Source organism: Lissotriton vulgaris, chromosome 1_1 (genome assembly GCF_964263255.1).
Source record: "Lissotriton vulgaris chromosome 1_1, aLisVul1.2, whole genome shotgun sequence".
In the NCBI taxonomy this organism is placed as follows: domain Eukaryota; kingdom Metazoa; phylum Chordata; class Amphibia; order Caudata; family Salamandridae; genus Lissotriton; species Lissotriton vulgaris.
In genome coordinates, this window is record NC_141685.1 from 49,723,684 (window position 1) to 49,749,372 (window position 25,689).

General features: G+C 47.3%; 1 protein-coding gene across 1 annotated transcript in view; it reads right to left on the minus strand.

The window, feature by feature from the left end:
• Positions 1–19,870, minus strand: part of LOC147737192 (uncharacterized) — a 77,001-nt gene extending 57,131 nt beyond the window's left edge. The window contains exon 1 of the mRNA XM_086919096.1: positions 19,767–19,870. The gene's annotated coding sequence lies outside the window, so the exon portion shown is untranslated. The remainder of the gene's footprint in view (positions 1–19,766) is intronic.
• Between the last annotated feature and the right edge of the window lie 5,819 nt (positions 19,871–25,689).

Genomic DNA, 25,689 nt, shown 5'->3' on the forward strand with positions numbered 1-25,689 from the left:
CGACTCGGCTGGGAGCGTGGGATTTGGCGCAATTTTTGGTAACCGGTGGTCGGCGCAAACATGGCCGTCGTGGTGGCACTCAAGTGGCCTAACAGGTAACATTGGGTTCTTGGAGCTATTCCCCATCTGGGTGGCTCTGCTGGCATGGCCGGAAGACTTTAGGAACCGCTCAGTGGTGTTCTGGTCGGACAACATGACGGTGGTCGAGAGCATTAATCACCAGGCAGCACGCTGCAAGTGGATATTGAGATTGTTGAAGGAAATTGTATTGCGATGCATGAGATTGAATGTACAGTTCAGGGCAAAACATGTGCCGGGTGTACTGAATAATGCAGCTGATGCACTCTCTCGTTCACACATGCAGGCTTTCAGGGGTTATCTACCCACAGCGGAACTAGTAGCGGCACCATTCCCCGAAGCACTATGGCAGATCGGTGCCCCGGATTACAAGACCTCGTGGCAGCCAGCTTAGCGCCCAGGACGAGGAAAGCTTATGAGGGAGCGTTTCGTTCATACTGCGCCTCTTTAGGGCCGGTGGGGAGCCATAGCTGGGGGCGGGAAGAATCCTTCCTCGGGTTTTTGGTGGCACTTCATAAGGAAGGCCGATCGGTGGCAACTGCCAACAGATATAGGGCAGCCATATCATTCATGGCGCAACTCCATGGGGTACGGGACCCAACGGGTTCCTTCTTAGTCAGGAAAGTGCTCCGTGGTTGGCAGCGCCTAGAAGGTCGCAGACAAGATACAAGGCACCCGATTGGGCTAGACAGGTTGTCCCTGATACTAGCAAAGCTGGATGAGACATGCTCCTCGCCCTGCGAGGTAATTCTGTTCCGAGCGGCTTTCGCATTGGCATTCCACGGGGCTATGCGGGTAAGTGAACTCGTAGCAAGGAACAAGAAGGATGTTGGGGGAGGTCTATGCAGGGATCATGTTCAAGTACGAGGTGATTCCCTGCTGATCTCGATAGCCAGGTCCAAGACAGACCAGGAGGCTTTGGGGAATAGTGTGGTTTTGCAGCGCGCCCAAAGGAGCTCCTGTTGTCCCATAAGGTACTTAGAGGACTACCTGGCTCAGAGGTCGACAACATGGGGGGGGCCCTGCTTAGACACAAGGATGGCACCCCGCTGACGAGATTTCAGTTCCGGAGGGTGCTGGCAATTACGATTGCTGCGTCGGGCTTGAACCCGTGCGATTTTGGGACCCACTCATTCAGGATAGGGGCCGCTACTGAGGCTACGGCTCGGGGTCTGGGTGCGGAAGAAGTGAAGCAGTTAGGCCGTTGGTCCTCGAACTTTTTCAAGAGGTATGTGCGACTGCACATGTTGTAAAAGACTGATGAAATGCACTCACGCTTGTTGTCTTTTGTTTGGATTACAGTTTCGCGAGCCTGTGACGCGGGGCGGAAATTGGGATCGACCCAACATCAGAGGACCAGCGGTCAAGGATCACCGACTGGAGATCAAGTGGTATGGGTTGTGGGCCACTCATATGTGAGGCGTGCCGGGGACGTATTCAAGGCAGGTGACGCGATTCACGCATCTGGGGAATACGGGTTCAGAGTGACCTTCCATGGGAAGGGAGGCCTCTGTTTTGACCAATTTCAAACCTTTGTGGAGGAACTCTTAGGGCGGCAAAGGTCACCGCCATCTGTAATCATAGTGCACCTGGGGGGCAATGACTTGGTAAGACTGGGAAGACGGGTGTTAGTAGAACACATATTGTCGGCAGTCAGCTGGTTGGCTAGGAGGCTCCCGGGGTGTACGATTGCATGGTCCCACATGATCCCCAGAAGAATCTGGCGGGGGGGTATCTCTGTAACGGCGTTGAACCACTCGGTAACGAGGGTCAACAACAAAATTGAGAAATTGTTTCGCTCCACGCATTTGCAAAGCATTCCCCATGGGTGTATTCGGGGTGATCACTGTTACTTGAATGATGGGGTTCACCTGTCCAGGGCTGGGAATGATTTACTCATAGGAGACTTCATAGCATGGCTAGTGGCATTGAGGAGACATGACCTTTAGGAGGTGTGGGGGGGCCGGATAGTCGGTCAACTATCCGGCCTGTGGCGGTAAGGTCATGATCGGTGAGCAGTGATTTCAAGGTCCCTAGGGGGGGCGCCACCCAGTACGGATGGGAGCGCCTGGGGGGAGGTGGCCATTGGCCCCTCCCACGGGGAGGCGGCACCCACTACGGATGGGTCGCCATGGGGGAGACGGCAATAGGCCCCTCCCAGGGGGAGACGGCTATATGCCTCTCCTACGAATTTCCCGGGGGCCGGATATCCGCTCCGGTGGGAGAGAGTGTGGGGAAGGGAGGGGAGTCCACGCTGTCCTTCTTACGGATACCTCGCACGAGAACTCGGACGACCTTTAAGATGGCGTCGAGTGAAAGGGGGCCCCCACGACAAGGGAAGTTACAGTTGGCAGCAAGGGTAAAGTCCTCTGTGCATGCGCCACTCACACCGTGAGGGCGGGAATTTGGTAGTAGGGATCTGACACCGGTTAAGACCTTGCCGTTGGCCCTTAATGCTAGGATGTACAATTTTATTTTAGAATGTTATGCATTTTCAGGATGCTAGACTCGGCTAGGAAACCTTTGTATTAGAGATTTGTTAAGGTTAGCCAAAGAACTTGTCTTCATCAAAATGTAATTGAAGTAAAATTGTACATGATTCATGAAACGTTTTAATTTAAAGTTTTACATTTTGTTTCATATTTTAATAAATACGGCCGGGGGAGGGGTGACTGTTGAAAGTGAGCCCATAATTCTAACGATGCCCAGGCTGCTGGCGCAAACCGCCTCTCAGTTCCCATTCTGAATAATTATCAAATAAAGAGACGGGCGCTGGGAGCAGGAATCAAGAACAGAGTTTATTTCTCATGAGGAGAGCATGTCATTTCGGACACGAAACACAGTGTCTTTCGGGAGGTGCTCTAACAAGTGAGCGTGAGACTCCGGCTTTTATACATTTGCAGAACATTTGATGATACAATCAGGTCAATGTGTCGCAAAAGGGAAACATTCCTATAATCCTCGTGATGATCCTATTCCACATACATTCACAATGGGGACCCTTGACCTGCTGATAAGAGGGGAGGGCAATCATGCAGCTGAGTGTGCCGTAGGATGTGTGCGCCTGATCATGGCCCAGGGGGTGGGGTGGCTAGGCATACAATAAGGGCAGTAAATGGTGTCTCCTGGCTTAGGCGATGGCCTCGGACATGTGTGGTCAGCCGGACTCGGGGGAAGGGGTCATCAAAGGAGTGGTATTCAGGCCTGCGTGGACTATCGAGCGCGGAGGGAGGGCTTGTCAATAGAGGGGTATTCATGGAAGGGAAGGAGGTGCTGGTCAGGCGCGGCCGTGACTCTCAAGGACAGGGCTTTGCGAAAGAAAAGGGTTTATGACTTGTTCATGTGAGGAGAAGGAGGGGGTCAGGGTGCGTGCAGGGCTAGAGTCGCGCAGAGAGAGAGAGAGAGAGAGAGATCTTATGACCTGTACATGAGAGAACAGGGGCAGCCAGATACAACTGGGGGGGGGGGGGCTATGTCAGCTGAGGCGAAGGATGCTTCTTCAAGAAGGAAATGGGGAAGGCCTGGGTCAAGCAGGAGGGTTACCTTTCACATCAGGATCGCGTAGAGGGAGCGGGTTTCATGGCCTATACATGAGAGAGGGGGTGCAAGATACGCGCAGGAGGGAAGCTGGGGAGTCTAATGGGTAAAAAGGGCCATGGTGCCTAGAATGGCCGTACATATGCACGGGGGTACGGGTTCTTACTGGCAGGGTGATACGGTCAATAATTTACAGTATCCATGGTGCTCACAAGGAGAGGAGTGGGAGAAGAGGGGGAATGAATGCTGTCTATGTACATCGAATTTGTCAGATTTCACAGTCGCCCCTTTTTACATAGCAGCAATCATTTTTTACAGCTGATGACATTACGGGCAGGCAAGCATCGATGACGAATTAGCACTTTGTCGATACTAACATGTGGCGTACAATCATAGACAGTTAAGGTGAAGGGAAGAATGCAGTACATACGAAATTACATTTCCGGTGTGTTCCTAACAGTTAAACGCATTACATAGCACAAGGCTTTCTGACTTAAAAAATGTGACCAATGAACAGTTTTGACCAGGCAGTTGAGAGCGGAATTCAGTTCAATGCACAGTATTTCTTCGTCACAGTGTCTTTTTATCAGCGAGCCATCACTGGTAGGCTCTAATCCGGGTACTTTCGGTGGCGCTGTTGAGCACCGGCGATGGAGCTACGGGTCCAGCTCGGTTCCATCATCACGCGTTGCAGGGTGCGGTCAGTCCTCTGCTGTTAGACCACAGTCCTGTTCCCTAAACAGTCCGTTTGGTGGCGCCTTGTGCTCGGCACCTAGCGTTCTGTGGCAACACCCTCTTCCCATATAATTGGAGTTCTTTCCTTTGGCAAAAAGTCACGTGGGAAGGTGGGTGGATGTGGTTCAGACAGTCGATAGGAGAAAGAGTGATCGGAGTTGGGTCAGAGTTCCTGGGACACACAAAAAGGGACCAAGGGAGCAAAGGATAACAAGCAGGCAGGCCCATCAATCGGGCCCAAAGAAGGGGGACGGAGACTCCAGGCACACGTGGGTTAGCAGACGGAGGGCTTCAGGGCAGCCCGTCATTTTTCAATTTCCACGTTGAGAGTGCTGTCTCGTCCATATCTTGTTGCTCTGCAGCTCCACCTTCGGTCGAGGTCACACGTGTCCCAAGATCTGTAGCCAGGCTGTACGTCACATCCGACCCATCTCCTTCGGTGATCGTGCATCTTTGAATGAGTACAAGACAGTGTTTTAGAGAAATGGCAGAAGAAGATATCTACGCATGTGAATTCCTCCCTCAATTTTTCGCATTTTGAGTTCTTATGGTCATTGGTCACAGTCAGAGGTCTACTACCAAGCAGTGCATGTGTCAGCATTCCTACTGAGTTTATGGCAGGTATATTCATTGTCCTGTTTATAACTCATGTGAGGACAAATGACATTCCCATCAACTGTGCGTTTCATCATATTCGACATTACGGAGCATTTCCCTTCAGGACTGGCCAACATTTTCAGACAGGGTGGGGGTGCTATCGTCGAGAATCGGGCAAAACAACATTTCCTCAAGGGTCAGCAGCTACCCATGGTCATTATGTTTATACCTGGGACAACGGAAGCGGTTCTATCAAAAATGGGGCGGGGATGCTTCGGGCGCTTGCGCTTGGGTGCAAAGGGGTGGGGCAATCTGGGTATTGGGTGTCAATCTAGATGTTGGCGTTCGTCCCTGAAGAACAGACATAGGATGCCATTGACATACAGTTCCCCTATAAATGGCCTGATTTGGGGGACTTTAGTCGTCTTACCTGTCCTTTCTTTCTTATCCAATTCAAGTTTATTCATTTTACAGAAAGGAGAGGCAGTAACATGGCAAGATACAGTCATTTTAGTTTTGGTCAATTTCGCTGAACACCTTCGTGTTCAAATACGTATCAAATCGGAGTGGTGCCGGTGGGGCACAATTTTACCAAAAAGATGGACAGAAAATAGGGAGGCTCTCAAAGAGAGTGAGAGTCGTCCGCAGTCTAAACGAGCCATTCGGTACACGTATGACATGTAAGGAGAGAGAGAGAAAGAAGGGTGGAGAGAGAGACGTGTACGAAAATAGGTCATTTAGTGCGTTCACAACACGGAACAGCAAAGGTCAGGTAACATGCAGATATAGACAGAGGGGAGACATATATTCGTACGTTACACACACACAAACTCAGACAGGGAAGACGGCACATGTATTACACATAGACAAGACATTCACAACAAGACGGGAAACAATTGTTAGTCCACAACATCTGCTTTTTATATATATATCCTACATATCTTTACTATCCTATTTATCTACGTGCTTAGCTCTTTCTGCCTTTCCCCCCTTTTTCTTCTCGTTTGTCACGCCTGTGAGCGTTCCCAATTACCAATACTCACACCTCCGTTGGCTGATCGGAAATTAACCTGGTCATGCTAGTTACCCATGGTTAGATCTTAAACCATTTTTCTGTTCCCTCCTGTGGTGGGAAGTTCTCCAGGCTGAGGCAACGGCAAGTATTGATCGGGAAAACAGTCGGACAGCTTGGCTATATCTGCAAGAGTGTGAGAAAGGGAGTAGTGCATTTTGAACATCGGCGACATTTCTAACTTCCTAGACGGGTGGCGCCGTGGCAACCCTTATACGTACGATTTTCTTTGTCCTTTCCCTACCTATTCAAACGTCCGGTTACATTATTTAATACGTCCTTTCTAGTCAAAATTTTGTTCGTCATTCAGTACCTGTCCAGTTTCTATGTCAGTCCATCCTCTCAGTCGCTATGTCCTAAGGAAGAACAGTCATGTTAAGTCTACGTCTTTTCTTTTAAGAACCTATCGTTATAACGACTTCACACATATTCCCTCTTTTCCTTTTTCGTAGGTGGTCTGACCGTCGCTCTTCCACACTTCAGCCGACGTTCCGACGTGACCTGCAGAAGGGAGGGAAAAGAAGGGGTGGGGGTGGCAGCATTCAAAGTACATCAGCATGTAGTAGCCCGAAAATGTTTTTACTTACCACATACTCGACCCATCTTCACGTACCGCCTTTCTTTACCATCTCGGCGTTTAAGCCCAGATTTGACCAGAGAGGTCAGACAGATAATCGTTGACGATCTGTGCGACATGAGCTACTTGGTCGTAACCTCTTTTGATCGGGTACAAGGGTGGCGGCCAGGTGGCATTTCTGTGGTGTCGTTTCAGGGCTTCTAAAGCACCTTTCCGGCTGCCTGTCACACATAGTGTGGCTGCTAAATATCGGGTCCTTTTTAACCTTTAGCCTTCATCATACTTTCTCGTTGCTCATAGTAGTAATTCATTCAAAACTCATTAATGCAATCCGCTACAATGATGCTTTCGTTTCCAAAATACCTTTAATAAAAGAGGGTTGACACATAAATACAGGCCTACAACCCGGTGGGCTAGCCACGGAGCAGATTGGAACTGTGCATGGGAAGAACGAAGCTAGTGGCAGTTCATTGTATAAAGTGCGGCAGTGCAATAAAATCATATTAAACTCTCCTACAGAGCAAGCATGATGCATGTCAGTAATTCATCTTAAATACGTTCATAAATACATCGTCCAATGATCATTCATTTATACCAATTCATTTCCCAACTCATAAACAGTACCCACCCTTAAGTCAATTCATTGTTCAAGCACATACTCAATACCCTTCATATTTACTTTCATTATCCAAACGTTATATATATCTCGGTGCAAAAAGGTTGCGCGATCAGGGTGCAACAAAGTTCATTAAAAACGTCACATTTCGCGTCGGCGCCATTTTGGGTGGGGTCAGGCGAGTTCTAGCATAGTCAGAGTGTCTCTAGTCTCGCAAGGTTGGCCCAGAACTTTCCATTGGCAGTTCAGAAAGTCTCGTGCAATGTGGTTAACAGTCTAACAATATGGACCATGAGTCAAAGAGTGGGAAGGGCGGCAACAATTTTCCTACCGGGTCATTCTGGTGTTCCTCCGGAACTGAACAAGCCTGTGCCGTGGCGGTATCTTAGCCATTTCCGATCCGAGTCTGGTGCCGGCAGGAGTAGCACCGCTGTCGTGGTTCCCAGCAAAGGGGACGGGGGCACCCATGCAGGGGGTCGGGGGCCCCCCGGCTCTTATAGAATCTTCAAGGTCGAGGAGAGGCGATATGGAGCGTGTGCCCGTCCTGGGCAGAGGACCTCTTTTTGATGTTGACCCTTAAGCGAAGAGTGTTGGGGTGTCGCTGGAAGCCTCCACCTGGAGGGAGGTGGGGGAGGGCCGTTCGCGGCACCTCCCCCTTCCAGCGACCCCGCGCCGTTCCCCGGCTCCATAGTTTTCGACATCGGCCGTGCCAGCCATTGATGATGGGGGGGGGGTGGTCGGCGGCTGAGGCAAGACAGCCCCCTCTCTCCCCGCGGCCTGCAGGGCGGCAGAAGGGAGAAGACGGAGAGGTCCTTGTCATCCTTTTTGGACCGCCTGCCCAACATCGTCTCCTTCTGACCGTGGGCAGGCGAGTCCCTCGTGCCTTCAGGCCTCGCCTTCCGGATGGGCGTAACCGCGGGCCTGTTGCACTTCGGGAGCTTCCGGAGTGGGGGTAGGTACCTATTGAGTTGTTTCTATTTCATGTGACCGTTATTTGGGCGGGGCGGGCAATGAGGCAGACATGTTGGGAACAGGAACAGGCAGTGAAGCCTAGCTACCTCGTGGCTATGTTCTGATATCGAATCTTTTCGCCATTTTACATTTCTTATTACGAACTACTTCTAATGTTTCTTATTTTTGGTGAAGTCAAAAGCTCATCAGGGGGTTACTGACTTAGCCTGATTTCCTTTTATTTTTCTTTCTCTTCCTTAGCGTGTTTCGAGCTAAAGCTTTTTGTTAGTAGGGAACGGTGATCACTTCATATTTTTATGTGTCCTTTTCACTAGGGGGGTACATCTGGACGGACCAGACGAGTCCCCTCCAATAAATGGTCCGGGGTGGAACGAGATTATCGATCAAAAGGGGAACATATATTCCTTCATTAGGGTATCATCCTGGACAGACCGAGCGATGTACTTCCACTTACTAGGGTAGCCTCCTGGACGGACCAGTCGGTCTATTTCTATTAAATGGCCCATGAGTAGAGAGCATATGTCCTCCATAAGAGTAGTCTCCTGGGCGGACCATGCGAGCTACCCCACAATAACCAACCAGTGGGGAGTGGGTAGGACTGACGAATTCACAAAGGGGCATAACCTACCCTTTTCTACTTGCAAAGACTAGACAGAGTGTTTCTATTTTACGTTGTTTGCAAATAGAAAATACCTCAAACGAAACAATTCCTGGAACAACAATGTCCAGGCAACCAACCAATCAGTGGGGAGAAAAACAGGCATGACGGATTACAACGGGGACAAATGTCTGCATTACCTGCCCTTCGCTATCCATAAAGGGAACAGAATATTCCTATTCATCTCTGTTTGTGGACAGGGAAGATCTCAAAGAGCAACAATCGATTATTAATCGACTTCAAACAATCAGTGGGGAGAAAAGTAGGCATGACGGATTACAACGGGGACAAAAGTCTGCATTACCTACCCTTCTCTATCTGCAAAGAGGGACGACGTTCCTATTCGCCGCTGTTTGCAAACAGAGAATGTCTCGTTCTCAAAAGAGAACCAATATGTCAAGTAGCCCTCAAAGCTAAATGAACCAATACCAACCAATACAATATCAGTATACAAATACCGATTTCAATACAAACAATCAATCAATCAGGTGGACAGGGCCACCCTACCAATCAGGTGTAAAAACACCCTACTTAATCTTACCCGGACCGGACCATACGGACAGTTCTTCGACTCCTTCCTCCAGCGCCCGATCGTTCTCTTACTCCATGTAGCATTCCTGTGGGATTCCAGTCAGGACAATAGGTCACTCAAGAGAGGTCCGTTCAGAATTGGTGAAGTTCTGTCGATCGGCAGCCGGGCTAGGGCCCTCTCAAGGCAGGCATACCCCGATCATTTTAGACGTTCACTTTTTCGTCTGGATCTCTCTTACCGAACCCCATGTCACTGATGGACCCCGCGTTGGGACGCCAATTGTTGAAAGTGAGCCCATAATTCTAACGATGCCCAGGCTGCTGGCGCAAACCGCCTCTCAGTTCCCATTCTGAATAATTATCAAATAAAGAGACGGGCGCTGGGAGCAGGAATCAAGAACAGAGTTTATTTCTCATGAGGAGAGCATGTCATTTCGGACACGAAACACAGTGTCTTTCGGGAGGTGCTCTAACAAGTGAGCGTGAGACTCCGGCTTTTATACATTTGCAGAACATTTGATGATACAATCAGGTCAATGTGTCGCAAAAGGGAAACATTCCTATAATCCTCGTGATGATCCTATTCCACATACATTCACAATGGGGACCCTTGACCTGCTGATAAGAGGGGAGGGCAATCATGCAGCTGAGTGTGCCGTAGGATGTGTGCGCCTGATCATGGCCCAGGGGGTGGGGTGGCTAGGCATACAATAAGGGCAGTAAATGGTGTCTCCTGGCTTAGGCGATGGCCTCGGACATGTGTGGTCAGCCGGACTCGGGGGAAGGGGTCATCAAAGGAGTGGTATTCAGGCCTGCGTGGACTATCGAGCGCGGAGGGAGGGCTTGTCAATAGAGGGGTATTCATGGAAGGGAAGGAGGTGCTGGTCAGGCGCGGCCGTGACTCTCAAGGACAGGGCTTTGCGAAAGAAAAGGGTTTATGACTTGTTCATGTGAGGAGAAGGAGGGGGTCAGGGTGCGTGCAGGGCTAGAGTCGCGCAGAGAGAGAGAGAGAGAGAGAGATCTTATGACCTGTACATGAGAGAACAGGGGCAGCCAGATACAACTGGGGGGGGGGGGCTATGTCAGCTGAGGCGAAGGATGCTTCTTCAAGAAGGAAATGGGGAAGGCCTGGGTCAAGCAGGAGGGTTACCTTTCACATCAGGATCGCGTAGAGGGAGCGGGTTTCATGGCCTATACATGAGAGAGGGGGTGCAAGATACGCGCAGGAGGGAAGCTGGGGAGTCTAATGGGTAAAAAGGGCCATGGTGCCTAGAATGGCCGTACATATGCACGGGGGTACGGGTTCTTACTGGCAGGGTGATACGGTCAATAATTTACAGTATCCATGGTGCTCACAAGGAGAGGAGTGGGAGAAGAGGGGGAATGAATGCTGTCTATGTACATCGAATTTGTCAGATTTCACATGACTCCCCCCCGCCTTCCAAAAGTTCAAACTTGTGTCTGTCTCCTCCCATGGGGAATTGGTGTTGGGAGGGGGTGGCGGGCATCCCGGCCCATATGGAAAGGGAAGACCACTCGGTCCCCCCGAACGTATGGATGGGTGCCTCGATCCCCCCGGGAAACCGTTGTGGGCGGGGGGCGTGTCTCGGCTGGTATGCCCAAAGCGGCGTAGCCGGAGCACGCCCTTTCCCGCCCAGAAGGGGTTGTCCTAGACACCCGCCCGGAAGTCCGCGCACGGAGGGGCGTACCTGAGGCGGGCCCCCGCCCTCCCGCAGATGGATAAATAGAGCGGGAATCCAACGAAGCATCCTCTTGTTCCAGTGCTCTGAAGGCTGCACCACTCGTCGCTCGTGAGCCCTCGAAAGAACAAGCGGCAACTTTGACCCACCCACCATCCCCTTTTTGCAATGTTTTTTGAATAAAGTAATTGTTGGTGATATTCGAATGTATTAAAAAGATACAGTGAAATTTTTGCATCATGGATGTATGCCTTTGATTGAATAAATGTTGGTAGGACTTTTTTCCTTTGTAGAAACGGAGAGTGATGGATCAAGCAATAATTGTCTTGTGCTTTAGGACTTTTTTCCCTTTGTAGCAATGTCAAAGTTGATGAATTATCAAGCTGTTGCAGATTAGGCGTATTTTCTTCCTTAGTAGGTAAAACAACTGTCGTATTTATTCTTGGTCGGGCGGTAAGGTCATGATCGGTGAGCAGTAATTTCAAGGTCCCTAGGGGGGGCGCCACCCAGTACGGATGGGAGCGCCCGGGGGGAGGTGGCCATTGGCCCCTCCCACGGGGAGGCGGCACCCACTACGGATGGGTCGCCTAGGGGGAGACGGCCATAGGCCCCTCCCAGGGGGAGACGGCTATATTCCCCTCCTACGAATTTCCCGGGGGCCGGATATCCGCTCCGGCGGAAGAGAGTGTGGGGAAGGGAGGGGAGTCCACGCTGTCCTTCTTACGGATTAACTCGCACGAGAACTCGGACAACCTTTAAGATGGCGTCGAGTGAAAGGGGGCCCCCACGACATGGGAAGTTACAGTTGGCAGCAAGGGTAAAGTCCTCTGCGCATGCGCCACTCACACCGTGAGGGCGGGAATTTGGTAGTAGGGATCTGACACCGGTTAAGACCTTGCCGTTGGCCCTTAATGCTAGGATGTACAATTTTATTTTAGAATGTTATGCATTTTCAGGATGCTAGACTCTGCTAGGAAACCTTTGTATTAGAGATTTGTTAAGGTTAGCCAAAGAACTTGTCTTCATCAAAATGTAATTGAAGTAAAATTGTACATGATTCATGAAACGTTTTAATTTAAAGTTTTAAATTTTGTTTCATATTTTAATAAATACGGCCGGGGGGGGGTGACTCCCCCCGACTTCCAAATGTTCAAATTTGTGTCTGTCTACTCCCATGGGGAATTGGTGTTGGGAGGGGGTGGCGGGCATCCCGGCCCATATTACCCTATTTCTCTTGACATTCCCAAGGGGTACCTCTCTCACTCTAAATCTCCATATACTTGTATGCAGAAACCGAATTAGGACTTTGGGACACAGTTACTAATATTACTGGGGAAGACGACGCCACGTACAGCGTTCCGCCTTCTCCCACATCGACTTACTATGATCCTTCTGAGACACACGCAAGGTATCTATACGAGCAGTTTTGTGCGTAGATTTACCTAATATATGGATTACCATGGGTTACAGTGGTTTATATTACTAAACGCAGTATAAGACTTAAGCTCGTATAATAATAATGCATGCCAAGTTTAGAACTGATAGATATTTCTCATGATAATCTGGTACAACAGATGAGATATCTATAATTTTAATAATACAGACAGGTTTAGTCTGTAAAATGGGATCAGCACAGCGATTCCATAACTAATAGTTGTGACGGAATCCACTGCCGTTTTTAAGGATAAGATGATACACAATAGGTTGGAGATTGATTTGGAGGAGTCGGTAATGGATGAGTAATATGGTGCTCGATGGAAATGTTATGAAGACTGGAAATAATGAACAGCTATGATTCTGTTTCAGAATTTCTGAGCATACAACATAAGATACCTACATCCTCACCCAGGCCGACAATTGGCCGGGACGGAATTACAATCGGTCAGAAGGTAAGCTCTTTTGGTGACATTTTGATTACATGTCAACTAGTAAGGAGTGATTACGTTTTCTGATGTTTGCCCGAATACTCATATTGGTCTTATGAATTACAGGCCAGCTGATCTCGATTCCAGTATCTCAGGTATGCCAATCCTGGGGTATACACTGTAAGCGCTACAGATAGCATGAAGAATATAGACACTATATACGGGAGATATGACCCCTAATATTATTTGCATAATACCCCTACCACTGGGACACACAGGGAATAGAGAAATAAATTATCTCAATTTTGAATGCAACACAACCAAAATTGTGCCATATTTTTGTTTCACTAAACTCACACTTTTGGGGTGCTTATCCTCTACCTTAAAAGGGGACTGAGGGACTATGTACACATATGCATAGATCTTAATGCAAAACATATGTGTGATGTTGTTACATCGCATTGTATATATGTTTTACAGCCCTGACGAAGTCGCGGGTGAACTACCCAGGCAGCAACGAAACACGTGTTGGCAACAACTACTGGAATAAAGAAAAGAAAATATGAATGCAGAGATTGTTTACTGCTATTTTTTGTTTATATATATGAACAAAACGGAATAAGGGTTTATGTGTGCTAGGACATTGTAACAAAATTTGTACAGTTCTCATGTGGAGTACTGAATGATGAGGGCAAGGATGAGGACCCCCTCCCTAAGCACCATAACACACTAAATAGTATAGAACAGATACACCGATAATCAAGTGAGGCGCCACTATCACTAGACTATACTCATCATCCCGAGAAAGAATATAGCAGCCATGGTTGCTGCTTTTTTATTTTATGCAACTAAAAACCATGGACAAAGCCAATAGTTCTGGCTTGTTACAAAAACACCTGATGGCAGTGGTACACAACAGCCAGCACCTCCGTAAAAGGTTGCCACAAAGTTAACAAGATGAAGCGGATATTCTCCAGCGTGCTCAATACCAAGCACTGTGCCATCCACAGTGCTAATCTATATGTAGAAAATCTTCATATAGCAAAACAATAATCTGAATGACAGAGCACAGCTCAAACAAGTTATAAAGGGGACTCAAGTGGGTCCACAGCTCTGAGAACAATAGTAGCACAAGTCCAATTATATATGTAACAGAAATATTTTATTCATAAGTCTTCTCAAATGTTGACACGTAGAGTCAGAAACAAGAACAGCTGACACGTGTTGTGTCTTGGGACGACTTTTTCAAGGCTGTTTAACAGAAAAGTACATTTCATTCATAACTTTTTAATAGTTATTCACAAAAAACGTTTTTGTATGTAGAAAAATCTATTAAGTTTCTAATAAAAACATGCCTGTAGAAGAAACAAGAAGGGGTAGAAAGGAAGGTCTTAAAAGTGTTGGTTAAAAAAGGGAAACGAAGGGAAAATGTTGGAAATATCCAGTGAATCACAAAGACACCCAAGTACACAAATTGAAGCTCCAAGTGAAAGAAAGAAAAAGTTAATTAAAATGAAAAATAGACCCAATCTCCATATAGTACGCCAATTCCAAATCCAAGGATAATTGGTGAAGTGAAACAATTCCAGAGAGAAACATATAAGTAAATACCCAAGTTGAGAATGTTATAAATATCATATGAGGCGCTTCTAAGCTTTTCAAAGGGTATTCTGATGAGGTAGTATGGCTGCCAAACTAGAAGATGTTCTGCAGATATGTAGAATGTATACTAAAAATAAAATAAAGGCGAAAATCCACGCGTTATTCCTATACAATCTTCTTATATGTTTTACAACTAGCTCCTCAAAGTCCTGATTGATCTCGTCAAAACATAGATCCACATGACCTTTCATACCAGCTAAAAAATATATTTACTGGAAAGGTATATATGTGATGTAGTGTAGTAAAAAAAAAGAAATATATATATATATATATATATATATATATATATATATATATATATATATATATATATATATTTTTATATATAATGTAACTAATGCAAGATACAATGAATGGTTTAACTCATGTGGGCTGCTTAGTAACAAGCCAAAACTTACTAAATCCAATGAAGATTACTGGGCCTGCAGTCTAATAACCAGCAGTAAGATGGAGCATCCGAAATATGAGACCCCTCACAGCATAAATACCAGCAGCTAAAGAGATCAGTATAGGTGATACTAAATGTAAAGTATCAAAAGATTACTTAAATCACCTATCTCTAAAAGCCAGCTATATAGTGACCCTAACAACCTCTCTTCCCAGCACTTACTTTAGAGAGGAGTATCTGTGGCCCAAGTAGTCGGTCAGAAATATTTTCTCTGTGTCGAGTGAACCTTCGTAGTAGTTATACGTAAGTAAAGAGTCCTGGAACGACTAGTAAGTAGAAACCAGAACATTGGTATGCAAACTATTGGACAACAGGTAGTGTACTCTTGCACTTGCCCTAATCGTCAAACATCGAAAAGCCTGAAGAAGGCATCAGATACAGGGAACACTTACTCATAAATATTCAGAACGATCTTCCACTTCAATATTGGTGAGAGCGCCATGATAGCGAGCATAAAACACTTAGTAATGGTATGGTCAGAAAGCCTCCGGGTGTAGGCAGCTAAATGGAAAAACATTTAAATAGGCCATTAGGTCAGCGGTAGTATCGAGCATATAGAGTGCCTTGAACGCACCAGGTTGAACAAGCAAACCAATGTTGAGACAAAACAAGAACAATACAAACTCATCATAGAAATAATAAGTAGATGTTACGTCCTCTGTAGTTGTGTCCCTCCGTGGACACAGTTCTGCCATTGCTTTTTTGATGTCCCTGTGCGGATACCGTACCAGCCGTGAGGTCATCAGCTGACAGTTGACAGCTGATCACTGCTTTGACTGCGTTGATAAGTTACGCTAGAGCTCCCCTGGAGCCTGTGTTGGCGATTATAAATAAAGAACTTCTTCGCTTATTATCTGGTGTGTATCGGAGTTCTTTACAAAGTGGCGACGTGCACCAACACGAGAACTCAGCACTTAAGGAAATATACAAGGATACAGTCATAGAAGATACGCGATTTCAAGTACTTCGTGTCAGGTGAATTCCAAGATTTGCAAAGAATAAATTGATGTCGTTAACATCAGTGCACGTAAGGTCGGAGAACAGTCAAATATGTAATTAAGGTGAACACAGTAAACTCAAACGAGTAAAAATTCTGAAGAAAAAGAAACTTGATAAAATTTGAACATGCAGACATGAACTTTGGCTAAAATACTTACTTGGAACTTGCGATCGAAATAAGAAGTAACAAGGAAAAATTATCAGAAAAAAACGTACTACAACAAAGAAACCAAGCAAGAATTTTCAGCGAGCCACAAGCCAAACTTCATCTAGAAGTCTAAACAGCAAGTAAGCTTTGAGCAACACATTTCAAGGTAATTTTAAAAAATGTGACACTTTCTCTTCAACTTTTAATATTGCTGGAATTACATTCTGACTGGAAAATACACTTGCTGAGGTACACAACTGCCTTAACGAACACTCACAAACTGCCGCATTGAATTATTCTTCCTACGTCATCAGTCCATCTGTGTAAACGTCAGCGACGAAGACGGATGCCTCTAACGTCAAGCGGCCATCTTTAAAGTAATAAATCAGCAGTCCAGTTTACCTGCCTTGTACGTCAGCGCCATTTTAAAAAAAATAAAGAAGGAAAAATAAACACTTCTCATCCACACAGCCGGAGCGTAATTAAGAAGCATCTTACTAGCAGAAGGGATCCTCAAGGATATATAAATAAAGAACTTCTTCGCCATTATCTAGTGTGTATCAGAGTTCTTTACAGTAGATCTCTGGTGGAACAGGTCACCCACCCCACCCCCATCGAGGAGCGAAAATCCTTAGTCACTTGGCAGAACTTTGCCGCCATCTCAGAGGTTGATCTCCTCAAATGCATCCGCGAAATCAAACCCTCCAACCATTCTTCTGACCCCATACCCAGTGGCATCGCCATTAATTTCTATACTGACACTCTCTCCTACTGGACCAGGTTAGTCAATCTCTTCCCCAGTCAAGGATCCCTCCCAATTGTCCTCAAAACTGGTCAGGTTTCCCCCCTTCTAAAAAAACGCTCTGCAGATGCAAATGACCTCAATAACTTCCGCCCCATCACCAATCTCCCTTTTCTTTCAAAGATCACACAAAAATGTGTTGCAAAACAACTCTCCCAACACATTATGGACAATAATCTCCTCAACATGTTCCAGTCGGGCTTTATTCAAAACTGCAGCACTGAAACAACACTGCTGCTAGTGATCGATGATGCGCTGCATATTCTCAATTCGGGGGAATTGTGCCTTCTGATTCTTCTTGACCTCTCTGCACCTTTTGACACTGTTAATCACGACACCCTCCTTAACATTCTCCGACAGAGAATGGGCGTGGAAGGCACAGTACTCAAATGGTTTGCCTCTTTCCTCGCGGACAGATCCCAAATGATCAAGATTGCGAACAGTCTGTTGTCTCGACTGGTGGTTGGTCAAGGTGTACCTCAAGGTTCTATCCTTGCTCCCACTCTGTTCAAACTCTACTTGGAATCATTATGGATCCTTCTAAGCAAATCTGGAATCCTCTACCATCTTTATGCGGATAATACCCAAATCTACCTCAAGGTGTCTTCCCCTCATGATCTCTCACTACTCAGCTCTACTCTCAACCCTATTCACAACTGGATGTTAGCTCACCAAGTAATTCACAATCCCTCTAAAAAGGAATTCCTCCTCTTATCTAGCTCTCTCCGCCTCCTGTTCAATCCTGGATGGATCAATCAAATCTACTCAACAGTAAACCCATCATTGTGGACTGCGCTAAATCCTTAGGTGTCATACTTGACAAAAGACTCAACCTAACCTCACACATCAATTCCATGGCCAAGAGCGCACGTTATCAGCGGTGCCTTTTATGGGGGATTCGCCGGTTCTGCCCGGAGAATGACCTAAAAACCTTGGTCCAATCGCTAGTTCTCTCTAGACTGGACTATTGTAATTCTCTTCTGACTTGGCCTTCCCAAATCTCACCTCTCCCCCCTCAAATCCGTCCTCCATTCAGCAGCTCGCTTCATTTCAGGGTCCAAACGAAGTGACTACATCACTCCTATCCTATCTTATCTTCTCTCCGATGGCTTCCCATCAAGGCTAGAGCTATCTACAAAACAGCGTGCATCACCCACAAAGCTTTGCACTCTTCCTTCCCTCGCTATCTGGCGAAGAAACTGAAATTGGCTGGAGGCTCAAGACCTTCTCGCAATGCGGAAAAGTTCCTGCTTGAGCCCCACCTCCATCAAAAGGGAAAAATTGATGGCACAATCGTTCTCAGGTAATGCTGTGAGAATCTGGAACTCGCTTCCTCCTTCGCTCCGCTCCGTGCCATCACCTCCATCCAGATCTTCAAAGCGGACCTCAAATCTCTTTAATTCCAAAGACACTTTCAGAACTAATTCCCTCCTTCTCAGTAAATTCGTCACTTATATTTATATTTTTGTTTGTACATCCTGTGCTTGCTGCGGTTAATATTGTGTTTTTTTTACCTGCGTTGTTTTGATTCTATGGCCTGCTATTTTTCGTCAGTAAGTGCTTTAGTCATTGTAAAATTTGTCATATATATTCATATTTTTGCTTGTACAGTCTGCGCTTGCGATTGTGTGCCTTTTTCCTGCGTCGCTTTGATTCTATGGCATGCTATTTTTGTTTGTTCCATTCCTGTAACCGTTCTCTCATGTAACGTAACTGGTTCTATAGTAAAGCGCTCTGACACTTTCGGGTAAAGTCCGCGCTTTATAAAAATGCATTAACCCTTTCCGTGCACGTGACGGAACCACTCCATCACGAGCTACGGACGCGCTGTGCTGGTGACGGAATGGTTCCTTCATGACCCGGCCGCCGCGCCTGCGCGGCATCAATTCCGCGCCTGCGCGGCGTGTTCTGTGGAGCAGGCGGGCCGTGACGGAACTACACCGTCACAAGCATAGCGCGCCCGCGGCTTGTGACGGAGTGGTTCCGTCACGAGCATGGCGGCGCCGCGCGGCTCCCCCCTAGCGCCGCCGTGGAATTACAGCCACGGCCAAGGGGTTAAAAAAATAAAATAAAATAAATAAAAACAAACACCAGTAATCAGACACCAGGGACATTACTTGGTATTCCACAAATACACACACGGTGAATGGGATTATATGGAATTGTTTGACTATGGCGATGACGTTCATTGTCTCTATTTTGTTCTTCATAAATAACAACAACAAAAACAACAACAAAAAACATAAGATCCACTAAAAATATTATTAAACACACACACATGATTGGGCGCTTTGAGGACACCTCTCACATGTTTTTACCTTTGATACTTGCGCAAGTGCCACCTTGCCTACGTAACGCCTGTTCTTGTGCCTAGCACTTATTGCAGTATTATACCTCAAATTATACTCTGTTTTCTCTTTTAACTGCACACTTGTCACTTTTCCTCTTGTGCACTTTTGACTACCTCATGTATTTTTGGTTGCTCGCAATTTTTACTACCTCAAGTATTTTGTTTGCTCACAATTGTCACTATTACCTTTACTACCTCATGTATTTTTGGTTGCTCACAATTTTTACTACCTCATGTTTTTTGTTTGCTCACAATTGTCACTATTACCTTATGTAAGTAACGTATGTTTTAGTAATCTGCTCTTCTATAATGTTTCTCATTATGTTTCATTTCTGTTCCTAATGTGAAGCGCTCTGACGCCTTCGGGTAAAGTCCGCGCTATATAAAAATGCATAAATAAAATAAAATAAAAACCTCACCTCTCCTTGTGCACCGCTCAGTGGGGTTTGCAGGGCCTGGGAGGGAGGGGGCACACCGGGGGCCCGGCCCGCCTGAGTCCGGCACCGAGGGCCCGGCTGCCTGTGAGGAGTGGGGCCCGGTGTGTTATTCCCCCGAACGAACAGTAGATGGCGTCTCACGGTTGCGCAGGCGCAGCACCGCGCGTCACAGCTGCGCTCGTGCGGAGCAAAGACACTACTCCCTATCGCAGAACAATGAAAAAGTGTTGGGCCCTTACACTGACTGCAGACTGTGAACAGCCCTGGACAGAGGACGCTCAGCGTCACTGCGCCTGCGCAGAGGAGAGACACCCCCCCATAGAGGAGCCGGACAGAGGAGCTTTGCACTTCAGTACATCTCAGCGCGTGCTGTATCTCATTCAATGTGACCCTTCTCGGACCCCGTCCCACCTGCACTGGTACTGACGTGTAGCCCTTTACTGCGCCCCGGGCCTGTGCTGCGCTCCGTGCTGTGAACTAAATAAAGGAATATTTCTTGCAAAGACTTCTGGTGTTCAATTGCGAACACTATGTCTGTCCTTAGCGCATGCGCAGTTGTTAAGCCGAAGCCTCTTTTACCCACACTGTCGGAAGCAGTGTCTATACTCGGCGCATGCGCAGTTGTTCATCCAAGACCTAAGCCCTTCCTGAACTCGGGCTCCGTGGCAGGAGGCAGTGTCTGTTCTCGGCGCATGCGCAGTTGTTCATCCGAGGCTCTCTTTTAAACCGACCCCAGCAGGGCCCGCAGCACCCACAAGAAACCCCAGGTGAGGTCCAGAGATACAAAGATTGTCTGCTGATGGGGGGTCTCGAACCTGCTCTCCGGGAATCATTTGTTCTTGTTGTTGTTGTATTGAAGGATGATTATTTTGTATCAAAAATGCTCGTTGGCCTCAGTGGTGGAGTTGGGTCACTCTTTTGAAGGCCTCAGCAAACGGTCACATTTTGTCTGTGTGATGAGAAGATCGACTTGAATTCTGTTTTTGGCTTTCACCAGAGTAAAAGGGGGCAGCCCCGCCAACTGAAAGTGAAAGAACACACTCCCTGTCAGCACCGACTGCGCCTCATTGTACCTGGGCCTGCACAGCATCATCTGATGAGGCTAAAACTCCCCCAAATATGTCTCAACCTCACTAGAGCCTCAGTAACCAGGCAGCAATCATTTCATTTCATAAATCTTTATTTCGGTAATATTATCACCATAAAATACACAAGGTACATTCATCATTGATAAAACAATAAAACTTTAAAACATCACAGTCCATTTTAGTCATCAAATTAACGGTTACAAGGTTCGGGATCAGAGTACACTTAGTGACCAGCCTTGAGACTCTGTATCCTCAGCGTCCATATTACGCCTAGATATTTGGCTACAGCAAAAACAATGTGGTCAGTCATATCTGTCTTTAGTACTCTGAACGCGGCCAGACACTTAGCGAACCCCATGTTCCTACATATGGGGACAATCCATGTCTTTCTGGGAGCTTTATAAGCTGAGCAAAAAAAGATCATGTGGAGCTCTGATTCAGTGGCCACTCTGCAAGCCGGGCATATACTGATGGTTGGGTCTCTCCACTTACTAGTTAGCGCTCTTAGTGGGAGGGTCCCATGCCTCCACTGCAAGTAGAGTTTTCTGAGTAAGACTGGGTACATTTTTTCCAGGGCTGGTTCAAAAGTATAATGATCCTTAGTCTTTAAAAAATCATCCGTAAGTGTCCCCAATGTTGGCTGGCGACAGAGTGCCGCTAATTTACTGTCACGATAGACCTTTGCCAGCCTCTTCTTAGAAATTGATGGAGATACAGTCAAAGGATCAGACCAGAGTGTCGCTAGGCCTATAACCTCCAGTTGAGTTTTAATGAATTTTAGCCATTTGATTTTCCCCGCATTCGGGATGGCTAGGACCTCCTGTAAACCCTGCCTATAGCTGGTCAATTCCGGGACAGCCCACAACCTCCTCCAGTAAACTAGGGGGCGCAATGCCAGTTCTTCGCTTAAAGGGCGCAGCCCCAGATCTAGCCTCAATGGGACAAGGGGTGTACTAGGCAGTAGTCCCGCCAACCGCCTAATGAAATTGTTCTCCTCTTTCACTAAGTTTGGGGAGACTTCATGACCCCATAGCTCAGAGCCATACATAGCAGCCCCCCTTGCCTGTGCCTTGTAAATCTGGAGTGGTGGACCAACGGGTTTGATAGATGACCTGTTATTCCGTATTAACTTCAGAACCCCTCCCGAGTACCGGGTCAATTTAAGTAGTGCTTTCTGTTGGTGTGAGCACCAAGTCATTTTTTCATTTATCATGACCCCAAGATACTCAAAGGTGTCTACCCTTTCAAGACTAGTCTGACCAATGGTAGGTGTAGTGCGTAGTTTTGGTAGGGGATTAAAGACCATAAATTTGGTCTTTAAGGTGTTGATTTCTAGTCCATGTTCCCCACAGAAATCTACAAAACCATTTAGTACACGCTGTATCCCCATTGGCGATTTAGAGAGCAGCAGGGTGTCATCGGCAAACATGATCGCGGGCACCCTGCTGCCTGCCAGCTTGTGAGCGTCTAGGTTGGGAATTCCGTTGAGGTATGCCAATACCCCGTTGACGTAGAGGCAGAACAGGGTCGGTGCAAGCACACAACCCTGCCTTACCCCCCTGTCAACGGGGAATCGATTAGACAGCGCCCCATCCTTGCCACACCTCACCTGAGCGAAGTTGGCCATATAGAGACGGATGATCATCTCTAACAGGCCCCTCGGGACCCCCAGTTTGGCCAGCACTTCCCAAAGTTTACCGCGGGGGACCAGGTCGAAGGCCGCCCTCAGATCCACGAATACAGTGTAGAGGCTGCCACCCTCCAGCTGTACCGTTTTCCAGAAAATGAGGGCAAACCGGAAGACCTAGTCTGTGGTGGAGATCTTCATTCTGAATCCCGCCTGGAGTGGGCTCAGAATAGAGTGGTCCATGATCCAGTCCGACAGACGATCCAAAAGTAGCCTTGTAAAGAGTTTCTGCGAAACATCTATCAGGCTTATTGGCCTGTAGTTGGCTGGGAGCAGAGGCGAACCCTTCTTAAATATAGGGACGATCTCTGCCCCCAGCCAAGTTGTGGGGATCGTCATGCCGTCCAGAATTGCATTGAACAGCATCCTTAGGTACGGTGCCCAGATCATTGCTTCGTGCTTGTAAAGATCTCCTGGGAGCTTGTCCAGGCCTGGCGCCTTTTCGGGCGCGAGACCCTGAATTGCCATTTTAAGTTCATCCAGGGTGAACCCGTCCATTTGGGCTAGGATTTCGGGGGTTCCGTCCAGAGCGAATTCAGAAGAGTTACCCACTTGGCTCTGGTCGGGGGGACTATACAAAGATTTAAAATGGTCTTCCCAAACTGTGGCAGAAATGTTTGCATTTACTGCCGCTAGTGGTTCGGCTGATCCAGAACCTACGGGCTAGGGCAGCCGTCATTTCTGACCAGTTATCCTGGTCCCATTCTATTTTGGCTATACGTATGATGGACTTGTAGGCCATCCGTTTATCCCTGATCTTACTAGGAGTTTCCCATGTCTTGAGGGACTCCAAAAGGGCAACCTTTGCTCTTCTACAAGCAGCATTGAACCAGGAGGCTCTTTTCCCCTTAACCTTTCTCACCCTGACCTCCGGGTTCCCTAACCTTTTCAAGGGCGGGCACCACTACCTCATATAGCCTTTGGATATTTTGGGGGTTCTGGACCAATGTTGGCCATCTGATTCTGCGTCTGTTGCAAGCTGCAACTAGGCCCTCCGTGGGTGTTACATTTAAATCTGTATTTGCTATCGGGACACCCTGTATAGCTAGTCTCAGTGACAATGAATTATGGTCACTATCGGTCCTACTAAGTATTGTAAAGTCCCTCACTTTAGCCCAATCCTTAATTGACACCAGGATGTAATCTATCCGTGATTCGTGTCCTGGTCTGTTGAAGGTGTTCTGGGGTGGGATATCTCCCTTAAGCCGCCCGTTGCAAGCCCTCAACGAATGGGATAGGGTGAAGGATATTATTTGTGTAACTAAAGGTGACCATGCTTTTACAGGTGGACCCGAGATGGTGGGTATCTCCGAGAGAACATCCTCTTCATTAATTGCCCCTTCCATGTGATCCGGGAGGGGCTCAAACTGAGTATTGAAGTCCCCCCCAATTACGAGTAATGGAGAAAGGGTCATGGAATCAATAAATACAGATAAATCCTCGATCGTTCCCTAGGTGCCCGTAATGGCAACTGGTCTAGAGTATTCGTTTATTATTGCTACTCTTGCTCCGGCTGGCCACTCTAGGAGAACGCACAGCAAGTCCGGTGAGTTAGTTTCGATATTTCTTGCCCTGCAACCAAGATGGGAACCCACCCAGGTTGATAGACCGCCCGACGGTGTGCCCTTCCCACCCCATTTGGCCATAGTCTCGAAGGTTACGTAACCTGTGCGGGAGTGTTGTTCTCTTGCCCACGTTTCCTGGAACAGGCAGATATCATATTCCTCTATGAATTCTGCCCATTCCTCGGAATCCAACTTATTGGCCAACCCAGCCACATTCCAAGAAAGTATCGAAAGTGTACTCGGTGCCCCCCGCTTCTCTCTAAGATTATGGGGGTTTCTGCGCCTACTTATCCGGAGCTGGCTAGGGTTTGAAAAAGGCAAAGCCTCTGGTGTCGAACGAGAAATTACGTTGCGCACCTCAGGGGAGGCTTTGTCCTTGTCAATATAGCCAGCTATACATGTGTTGGTGGTAGTGACTTTATCTTGCTTAAGTTCAGTGGATGTGCCCCCCTCCAGATGATCATTGGGCTGCCCCTTCACATACTTATTGTCACCCATGATTTGATTATGGTCTTCCGAGAGAGACGATTTCGAAGGTGTGGCTAAGCATGGGAAGGAACAGTGTCCCGGTGGCAATTTCTCAGTAGTCCTATGTGTTGGTGATGATACAGGGACAGAACAGGGAGAGGGATCAGACAAAGAGCTGTGTGAGTCTAGTGCTGACAAGGTGACATTTGCACTATATAGAAGGCAATCCACGTCCTCGAGGCATCCAAATCTATTGTGTGTAAGGACCCCATTCCACCCTCCATGTGCACCTTGCCAGAAATTGGGTACCCCCCCTGCGCACCGTTCCGTGCCGACATCGTGTTCCAATTCCAATTTCCCCCCGTTTGGGCTTGAAGATGCGGGGGCTAGAAGTAGGTTAGTGATCTAGTTGCAATGGGAGAATTTGCTCCATGATTACTCGATGAAAGTATGAAGTGTGCGATTTTAGGATCTTCAAATGAGACCATGACACAATCACCTGTGATGGATTTGTGCGATGTTCCTATCCAAGGGACACGTCGCACCATGAGAATTTTACTTCTCAGGTGATTGGGTAGAGGTCTGTTCACATTGAGCCAATAGATGACCTTGTTTTTTTAAAGATCCAAAATCCTCCTGCTGATGGTACTGAATTTCAGGCACCCCTGTGAGCACTACTACGTATGGTCTAACCTCTGGGGGGAGATCAACATAAGCCCTATGATGATTTTTCGAGTATTTATGTCTGTGAGCATATGTATCGTGATCTTTATTCTGCGGGGCAGCCGGTGCTTCCGGAGCTGTTGTAGATGGAGCCGGCACCTCATTTGCTCTTCCCGCTACTCTATTTTCATTGGTGGTTGCAGGAACCTTATGCCGAGGCTTTGGAACAGGTTTGGTTACCGTAGGTACCGGCTGGGAGGCAACCACTACTGGAGGAATATTGTTCGCTGGAGGTTGGCTAGATAATTTGTTACCAGGGATGGTCAGGGAGGCAAGGTGTAGGATGCTTTTTTCCGTCTCGAGGAGCTGGGTTTCTATGCGGGAAAATCTGAGTTCTAAAGGGGTCAGCAGTTTTTTTTGCGTTTCCCACACAA